The 10,523-nt window shown below is 48.2% G+C and overlaps 3 pseudogenes; 2 read left to right on the top strand and 1 right to left on the bottom strand.

Moving 5' to 3' along the window:
- Nucleotides 1-537: 537 nt before the first annotated feature.
- LOC120682299 lies at nucleotides 538-4,370 on the top strand (annotated as a pseudogene).
- Nucleotides 4,371-5,279: 909 nt separating this feature from the next.
- LOC120683173 lies at nucleotides 5,280-6,211 on the top strand (annotated as a pseudogene).
- Nucleotides 6,212-6,277: 66 nt separating this feature from the next.
- Nucleotides 6,278-8,847, bottom strand: LOC120681373 (annotated as a pseudogene).
- Nucleotides 8,848-10,523: the final 1,676 nt, after the last annotated feature.

Below are 10,523 nucleotides of genomic sequence, written 5' to 3'. Positions count from 1 at the left end.
CACACACTATATTAACTTCGAATGTTTGACCACTAATTAAGAGTATTAAATGTGGATAATTGACAAACCCGTTCCATAACTCCCGGGTGAAATCACGAGACGAATTCAATGAACCTAATTATGTAATGATTAGATAATGTCATGCTACAATAAACAACATCTAATGATGAATTAATTAGGCTTAATAGATTCGCCTCACGATTTCCCGTCCATCCATGTAATTAGTTTTATAATTAATCTATGTTTAATACTCATAATTAGTGTTGGAAAAGGTGCCAAAAAATTTTGCTAACTAAACGGGGTTTTAGTCGAGGGCTTTTGCAGCCAAGAACCAGACATGCTACATGCAAAGTATGGAAAATGTTCCTTCAAAAAGAAAAGGAAAATGTGATTCATGGAGATCTTTATCGCTACGCGGCACCTTGATTTGATGCGAGCTTTGGGATGGTAAAACCAGCGACAATCGGCTTGGTGAAGCGACCGTGACGTAATCACGTTATTGTGAGGTTTCACTTTAGTACTGATGTCTTTGTGATTAACTGCATCAGTATATTGGTTTCGTAACAGTTAATCAGAATTTGCCACCGTCAATTGTAACCTGATGCAGCCTTGATGCTGGCGGCGGCGGTGCCGCCAATACGCGGCGCGGAGGTGGAGCCACATGCCAGCGTGCGCCCGTCCGCGTGGCGTGCGCCCGCCCGCGTGGCGTGCGCCCTCCCTCCACGTTTCGCTTCCTCCCCTTGCATTCCCGGGAATCTGCTGCTGCCTCTGCTTCTCTTCCCTTCCCCCGAACACTACTACTAGTTCTGGCATTTCCTCCACCAAGCGACTCAAGCAGCGGCGGCCGCCGCAGCACGAACTGGCGAACCCTGCTGCTTCCAGCCGCCTCCTCCGGTGATCGCCGGACGGCCGGAGTAGGAACCAACGAGAGCGCAGCCCAGAGCCCACCTCCTTCCGCTGGTAAGCATCACGCGGGCCTACTCCCCACGTAGCTCCCCTCCGCCGGCTTGCTCGGCTGCTCCCCTTGCCGCTGCTCTGGGCCGTTCGCCATGTGCTCGACGAAACGCCGCTCCGCGCTAGGATGCTCGCTTCTACTCGCTTGATTTTGGCGTACTGCTCTCGCCGCGGCATGGGTTTTGCTGCGGGGCTAGCCAGCAGAGCTAGATGGCAGATGCAGATTGCTTTGTCGTTCTACCGCGTTTTTTTACTTCGCAATCACCATTTCTGTTCGATTCGCTCCTGTGGCAGCTGCTGATTTTCGACGGAGATGGAAGGTGTTCTGCAAGCGGGAGATGCCAAGGACTGGGTTTACAAAGGGGAGGGCGCTGCGAATCTCATCCTCAGCTACACGGGTGCGCTGATTTGGTTCTTATTGTGTCCTCGCCTGCTGTGAATAACGGATCTGGTACCTGATCGAGCAAGTGATTGCACAGGGATCAGGGATGCTCGCTTGATCGCATGAAAAATAAGCATACATTGGGGTTTCAATGATTGTGCATTTTGTAACCGTGCATGCGTTTTTCCTGAATATGATGTTTGGTTGAAATATTATCTCACTTTGATAATCTTAGTTTCGCCTGTTTTTAGCTTGGCAAGGTACTGCGGATCAAGAAGATTCTAAAAGACAAGTCGCAACCAGCACCAAGTTGTATGGTCTTCTCAAGTTATGAGCAACTCCTGTGGGGCCATATCCCAGAGTTGCTTGACTCTGTGAAACAAGATTGCTTGGCTCAAGCCTATGCCGTGCATGTTATGAGCAAACATCTCGGTGCTAATCATGTCGACAGCGGGGTATGGTCCAGATTCGATCTATCTGTGTCCTGTTATTCTGTTTCTTTGGTTAGAAAACTTATCAACAATCCTTGACACTTGGATATTCTTATCACCATCACCCTACTGATCTGCTACATTAGAAATTGCATGGCATCGATGTAAACATTTAACTTTGGTCATTAAGTTGTTTAAAAATTTCTTCGGATCTGCATAATTAAACAAAGAAATCATGTCATCTTTCCATGGTACAGGTTCGTGTAGGCGTCTCTAGGGATTTTCTGGAACTTGTTGAAAAGAATGTTCTTAACAGCCGTCCTGCTTGGAGAGTGAATGCAAGTTCAATTGACAACACTGCTGATGCTGCTCTTCTAATAGCAGATCATTCTTTATTTTCTGGTAAACGCTCCATTCCTCATTTTACCACAGTTTGAATCTTGTTTATGTTAAAAAAGGAGATTGATTCAGTAATGTCTAGTCACTAGTGCTCTATTCATTCATTCTGCATGGAACATTTGTGGCAAGACTGTTGCCTAACTTGTCATTTCTATTTCTATTTGACAGTTAGTCAGCTTCTTTGTGTATAATCATGATTAAGTTTGCAGTTCTTAGGGGTTCAAATTTGCACTACTACTTACCCCAGCAAAATGGTTAGCATCAAGATGGTAGAAACTGGCTTGTTTTGTCACTGATTCATAACTGGCTTTTTTTGTCCATGATTCATAACTTCATCCTTGGTTCAACCAAAAGAGCCTGATTGCTGTCCTAAAAATGTCAGCTGGCTGGGAAGTGGCAACCTGAATGGATAGTATATGCCTCTTGGTTCTTTATTATTATATATAATATTTTTATACCTCTATATTAGCTTGAATTTATGTTTTCTTATAGTAAGTCTTTCTTAATCTCAGGTAATCCTAGAGGCAGCAGTTGCATAGCTGTGGAGATAAAGGTACTTCGCGAGCTTGTGTTTTATCCTTATTCTTTATTGTGTGGTGTATTCTTACCATTTCGTATTTTTGGCATGCTTCACCTTTCAGGCCAAATGTGGGCTTCTGCCATCATCAGAATATATATCAAAAGAAAATTCTATCAAGAAACAAGTAACATGATATAAGATGCATCAGCACCTCAAATTTCATCAGGGTCGGGTATGTAAACTAAAATTATTAATAAAAGATATGACCCCACTCTCTGTTGCTCATGAAAAAGAAACATGCATTTTTTATACAATTGTATAACAACAACATGCTTTCTTGTCATTTATGGTACTCTCGTAATACTGCATTATCTCTTTTGGTTTTGGAAATCAGGTTGATTCCCAACACATTCTTGCACACATTTCAGATATCGAAGACTAGTGAATACAATCCTCTTGATCTATTTTCTGGGTCAAAAGAAAGGATATGCATGGCCATCAAGTCATTTTTCTCAACTCCTCAGAACAACTTCAGGATTTTTGTCGAAGGTTCTCTAGTTTTTGGTGGCATGGGAGGTGGTGCAGATAATGTTCATGCTGCTGAAAAAGACAAGTGTCTTGAAGATCTCAGCAAGGTTAGTGGCCTAGAACTAGCCGACTTCATTGAGCTCCTGTCGGAGGCTATTTTTAGATCTGGAGTACTAGGTAAACTGTTGGCCACCCAAAAGCTGGATGATCATGACATTGAAGGGGCAATTCATCTGTACTACAACATAATTTCGCAGCCTTGTTTGGTGTGCAAAAATATGACTGATGTAGAGCTATTGCAGAAGTACACTCTCTTGCATTCTCTTTCGTTGGACAACAGCTTGAAGATTGTCAGGGACTTTCTTGTTTCTGCTACTGCAAAGGACTGTAGCCTGATGATCAGCTTTCGGCCAAGAGAGGGTGGAAGTACAGATTCGGTGTATGATTCAGTATTTCTTGAATCAGTGAAGCAAACCTATGAGTACAAGGTATACTGCCGTGAAATCTATTTTTGTATGTATAACTAACTATATAGTTAACAACTCAGTTTGCTTTGCGAAATCGTTTCTTTATTTAATGTTTTTACATAAATGGTGTTAAATTGCACGCTCCAATCGCAGGCATATTTCGTCGATCTGGATGTGAAACCTCTGGATAAGATGGAACATTATTTTAAACTGGATCAGAAGATAGTCAATTTCTACGCAAGAAATCAAGTGGTCGTGCCATCTCCAAAGGTCAGTAACACTAAAGACACTTCACCCATTCAGCTCCAACAATGAGGAGCCTCTTCCAATGTAAGTCTGGAGAAGGGCACATCTCGGAGTGTCCATTGTTATTTGTTGCTGCTGTTGTTGTAACTTCATGAGTACAGTCCCAAGGTTGGGAGGCTCGTTCCTTAGGCCTGGAAAGGGTACACAAGGAGCTGTTGTTCCTCGTTGCTGTTGTAACTCTACTAGTGCATAGACCGTGGCTTGTCACCGCAAATCTCTAGAGATGTTCAATGTTAGTTGAGAAACGGAGATGATTGTGCTTACCGTGGCAACCACTCACTGTAACATCCCAGTTGAAATGAGGGCTGAAGTTTCCCTCGCAGCTTACCATCTTTCCTACTGTTGTTTGTCTTAATTTGCTACTGCAGAAATATTTGGTGAAACTTTCATCTTCTCACGTTCTGGTCTTGGACAAAGCAAACCTAACTTAGAATCGGTGGTGATGGCTGGAAATCTGTATCTAGCTGTTGGCTTCATTAGAGCAAATCCTGTCTGTCGAGCCTGCGACACTGTCTGTTTCCGTTGATGACTACAGGCTGCAGGCTCTAAGTCCTGTCGTCGTCTAGCCGTTGTTTTCGTAGCATGATTCTGATCTACCAGATGAGCTAATGAAAAGGCATGAAATGTTTCTAGTATTTCTTGATTATTAGGCTGTGTGTGTTTCTTTTTATCCCATTTAATATTGTAGTGTTATTTCTCTGTTCAAGAATGCATGTAGCCTTGATTCGCCACGTCGTCTGCCTTTTGCACAGGATTAATTAGATACAGTTGTTCAACTTCTTGCTTGACATAGACAAAAGGAGGATTTCCTGTCCAAACGGTTAGAAATTGCAGCTAGACCGATGGTATTCTAGTATATATATATAGCCATCACTTCGTTAGGATATATCAGTATCATGCATGTCACGGTGCAAAATTCTTGTCACCAACCGGCCGAAAATCTTGAAGAAACCAAGGGACAAGACAACGTGTATTAGTTTCAAACACTAGGGATTAGGAATCAGAATACGAGTAATATAATAACAAAGTACTTCAGTAACGAAAACGTTTATTCAACAGCCTAAAAACCGTGCAAGTGTAACTACCCCCACCAGAACCCCCGCTGATAAACTCTACTAGCGCACGTCTTCTGCAGCTGACTATCTAGCCGATCGTCCTCGCACGATCGCTGCCTCGCTGGTCATGACACCTGCTTGGTGCCTTTGTGGGAAGGAAAGAACCATCGCACGAGTGAAATGAGTTCTAGAACCTGAAGCGTGCTAGTCGCCAATCGCTCGCGAGCTAGAGAACGATTTGGATGCTGACAATGTTAGCAACCAACCAATGCGAGGACACGCCGATTGGACTTCTCCAGGCAAGGGGTTGAGCTACCCAATTTGTACCTCAACCACCTGAAAACCAGCCGAGATATTTGTGCGAGCTCCAGGGAGCGCAAAACACCTGCCGGCACTCATCGTCGTGCGAGGCCAGACCAAAACGGCATCAGTGGCAGAAGGGATCCTGCATCCATGTCGAAGGTGACGGTGCTCAAGGTGGACACCTCCTGCGCCAAATGCAAGCGCAAGGTCCTGCAGGCCGTCTCCGGCCTCCAAGGTACGATCCCGGCAGCTTCAACAATGCGACATGAATTCCGGCAATGCAACGGCGTCGGGTGACATGGATTCCGGCAACGCAATGCAATTCTTTTGTGATGGCCAGGTGTTGACAAGATCGAGGTCGACTCGGAGAAGGGCACTATGACGGTGACCGGCACGGTGGACCCGGTGGACGTGATCGTGCAGGCGAGGAAGGCCGGGAGGCGCGCGTCCGTCGTCACCATCGGCCCGCCGCCCAAGCCGGCCGCCGAGGAGAAGAAGCCCTAGCAGCAGAACAAGGGCGACGAGAAGAAGCCCGAGCAGCAGAAGACCGACGGGAAGAAACCGTCGGCGGACGCGGAGAAGAAGGCGCCCAAGCAGCCGGCCACGGTGTTCGTCCACCACATCCCCTCGTGGCCTCCGTGCCCCAGGTACCAGGAGAGAGTAGTGTACGAGCAGGACCCCCCGCCTTGCTCCATCATGTAACTAATCCCATCTGACCACCATTGGTTCATTTGGAACGCATATGCAGGAACTCTGAAAGATCTTGCATAAATTTCACCATAAATGGTTCAATTCACTCAAACCCAGGGTAGAAATGAACTATACTATGGTGGCTTATTTTAATATCAAATTTATTATTAATGCATCTAGCAATATCAGAAATGATTTTGATGAACATACAAAGAATGGTCATATGGAATATATGTATACTGCTACGTCTTTAGGAGCGCGGCGTCGCTCTCGCTTGCGCTCCCATTACTGACCCGTGCCGGCTCAGGTCCGGCAGGGGAGTCCGGCTTGTACTGGTAGAAGTGCGCGCAGACGAGGAAGTAGACGAAGTTGGCCGCGGTGAGCATGGCCATGGCGTAGTAGAAGTAGTCGATCCTCCCGGCGTTGATGTCGTCGGCGACCCAGCCGGCGGACCCGCCGCGCCGCCTCGTCCGCGCGCTCACGATGTTGACCACGAGCGTGGCCAGGTAGCTGCTGATACCCTGCGCGCAGTAGAAGGCGGCGTTGGCGAGCGTGCGCATCTGGTCCGGGAACTGCGTGTTGTAGAACTCCGTCTGCCCCACCAAGCTGAACGCGCCCGACACGCCCATCACGGCGAGCTGCGGCGCCAGGAGGAACACGGACAGCGGGGACGCGCCGCCGCCGCCCGCCAGCGCGGACCGCCTCCGCCGGCGCTCCACGGCGGCCGCGACCACGAATGCCAGCGCGCCGACCACCAGCCCGGCCCCCTGCCTCTGGAGCAAGGTGATGGCGTGCCCGCCCTTGGTGAGCCGCCGCGCGGCGCGGGCGATGAGCAGGTCGTACAAGGGCACGAAGAGCGCCACGGCGAGGTACCGTAGAACACGGCGACGATCGACACCGGCGGGATGGTGAAGTGCCTGCCCATGTGGAGGTCCATGGTCGACGCCTGGAGGAACGTGTAGTTGGTCAGCTCCGCCACCGCGGTGAACCACAGCGTGCCGGAGATCCATACGGGGATGATCTTCACGAGGCACTTGGCTTCCTCCACCTGCTGCACGCTGCACAGGTTCCACGGCGTCGGTCACGATGGCCGCCTTGTTCAGGAAGCTGAGCTGCAACGTGAGCGGGAGCCTGAACACGCGGCGCCCGCTCCCGTTGCTCCCCACGGCGGGAGGGTTGTACAGGAGCTCCTCCTGCCGCCGCGCGTCGTCGGGGTGCGGCAGGCGGAGCCTCCACTTGCGGCACGACGCGACGACCACCCGCGCGACGCTGGAGACGTAGACGTACACCGCGGCGCCGGCGAGGAAGACGGCGAAGGCGGCGGCCATGAGCACCGTGGGGATGGCGAAGCCGAGGCCCCAGCCCACCTTGACCTGGACGTACACCACGACGGTGAGCGCCAGGAACGTGGCCGCCATAGCGATGGCGTAGTACCAGTTGTAGAAGCGCGCGAGCCCTCCCTTGTGGCGCTCGTCGCTCTCGTCGAACTGGTCCGCGCCGAAGGGCAGGCTTGTCACGGACCACGGGCCGACTTGGCTGCGCGGGTTACTTAGCGCACGGCTACCATAGTGTCGCGGCACAGTCTCTTTAGTTCCAAACTGGAAACGGTGAGGGAGCCGAACCAGCTTAAATAATCGGTCCCGGAGAAGCTAGTAATTTTGGTTTGAACTTTTTGAGCGAAGCGAGAACGAAAACGCAAGAGAGTTATTTAGCAGGTGTGGTTCAGCTTAAATAGTCGGTTCCTGGGAAGGTAGTAACTCCAGTTCGAACTTTTTGCGCGAAGCGAGGACGAAAACGCAAGAGAGTTATTTATCAGGTGTGGTTTACTCAACGTGTAAAATAAATCTTAGCCGTTATCCCGAACCGAGTCGTTAGGCTGGTCGGGTTTGCGCCGGCCGCGAGTCGTTAGGCTGGTCGGGTTTGTGCCGGCCGCGGACACCACGAGCAGCCCCATGCCGACGTAGAGCACGGCGCGCTGCAGCGCCGACGGGGCGGCGCACGTGCCGGCCTGCCGGGGCAGCGGGCTGCACGGCGGCGGCTTGAGCCGGTGGACAGTTGCCGACAGAGTGATCACCGCCATTCCCTGAGTGTCATCATCAGCGATACGTTAGATTCGATCGATCATTTATACGCCATGATATCGAGTCCAAAAGCAACGCCATTTTAGCCAAATGTTTTAAGTTTCAACAAATTCCACTTTGTTGTTTTGGGGAGAACCACGTTGTTCAATGTTCGATTGTGATGACGAAGGACTACTGAGCATGAACTAGTAGACGAGTAGTGGCTTTGATTCCAACTTACGAGAACTCCGACGGCGGTTCCGAACAGCAGGGCCCTGAATCTGCCCCATAGCGCGTCGGCGACGAAGGCTCCAACCACGGGCGAGAAATTGAACGTGCCGGAGAAGACGTTGTTCACGTTAGTGGCGGCATTCGCCTCCATATTGTAACGGCCGATCAGAAAACTCGTGAGGGAAAAACTGAACGCATTGGTCGCCATATAAGTTGCCGCATAGACCCCTGCATATGCATCCACACATATAGAAAAAAACAGCGAGTGAAAATGCGTGCATATAAAATTTCCATTTATACAACTACATGTGCATTTAAAAAACTATATATGCATTTTCGCATAGGAGCGTCTACATCTGTATTTTATTTTAAAAATAACATGTAGAGCTAAAAAAACGTAGTGTCAGACCGATGACGAAGACGACGGCTACCCACCCTCTCGCCCTCCTCCCGCCGCCGCCCGCAGCCTCTCCCACAGCGAGGCCGCCGGGCCCCTGTCGCCGCCGGCTGCCAGAGGCCATGGGTGGTGCTTCCGGCCGTCCACCATCGCACGTCTCTAAGCACTGGCCGGCTGTAGCAGATCGGGCAAAAGGTTACAGTTGTTGCGTCTCCAACGCTCGATCCGACCATGTGTCCAGAGGTGGATTGCTGGGATCAGTATTTGTACTGGGCGTTCCTGGAGAAAATGAAGCAGGCGATTACTGCCTTGGCCTCTTCAGGTTTCATCCAGCTGCTTCCTGCGGGCTTCTCCCTGCACCACGTGCGCGAGTTGGTGGGAGGAAGCTTGGGAGGCTCGTGCTCTGTTTGGAAATTGGAAGCAGAGGATGCAGCGGCAGCTGGGGTAATGCTACATTGCTACCCGAGCATAGATGTGTTTCCTCTGATGCAAACTGGAAAGTGCAGTGCGTAGAACAAGTCAACGCTAAGAAACCTGCTTAGATCCGGCTTCTAGATATAGTAGCAGGTAAGGTTTGTTTAATAGTACAGTACAATAAAATAAAATCATAGTATGTCGGATCGATCGAGGTGTATATTTTACTTCACTGTTACTTCCTTTTTGTGTTGATCATCTGACGACCGGATTCAGAGTTTGGTCATCGATTTTTGGCTGACCGAACGCGCTTAGTTGGTGTCCAAACCGTAGCCGCCACGAGGAACGGGTTAATACAATACAGGTTTAGACCATGTTTAGATGATTTGGCCAAAAGTTTTGAAAAGAAAATCTTGCAAATTTGGAGTATTAAATAAAATCTATTTACAAAACTTTTTTGAACGGATGTGTTGTAAAACACGTGAAGAATCTAATGAGCCTAATTAATTCATGATTAATCCATAATTAGCGGATGGATGGATTAAGTAGGCTCATTAGATTCATATCACGATTTACAACCAATCCATGCAAAAAATTTTATAAATAAATTTTATTTAATACTTCATACATATATCTAAACATTTTATGTGATATTTTTGACGTAAAAATTTGGAATCTAAATACAGCCTTAGCCTCCCCTCGATCTCCTCTAAACTTCAATACTGCTCCAGTTGGGCACTGAAGAACACAGCTACCGCGCGAACGCTTTCAGACTTTCAGACTGCGTCGGCGTTGAGTGTGAACTGACGATGCACGGCTGCGCGGTGGAAAGCCCCGGCCCCCGGGCAGGCGCGAGCACATTCCCATCGGCGGAGATTGGACGCTGGAAGAGTGCAGCGGCTGGAAAAAACCAGGTTCTAATCAGGGCCGGCCCTGTGTTTTTGGGGGCTGGGGCGAACCTAAAACATAAGGTTTCTACTAAAATAAATATCAAGCTTATTTTGTATTGTTTGGTGAAACTGTTGTTTGAAATAGATACATAATATTATAACAACGAGACAAGATTAATAGCCATTTTAAAGAACCGGCATTAATAAAATTGTATTCGAACCAAGAAGTTAAAACAGTCATTTTGGTCCCTCAACTTTATTGTAAGGATTAAATTGGTCCCTTAATTTTTATTTTAGGGTCATATTTATTCTTATGCTCATATTATACTCCATAATGATATGAGATAAATACAAAAAAATTTATTTACCCTTAGCTTCTTCTTCCCCTCCTTAATTTACACTCTTCATGTCCCCGTAATACAATGTGATGCATGAATAAATAAAATTCTATGTTCCAAAATTAACAATTGTGATGTTCAGCTCCTAAATGCATTGA

Source organism: Panicum virgatum, chromosome 7N (genome assembly GCF_016808335.1).
Source record: "Panicum virgatum strain AP13 chromosome 7N, P.virgatum_v5, whole genome shotgun sequence".
Taxonomy (NCBI): Eukaryota; Viridiplantae; Streptophyta; class Magnoliopsida; order Poales; family Poaceae; genus Panicum; species Panicum virgatum.
This window is presented reverse-complemented; position numbering and strand designations above follow the sequence as displayed.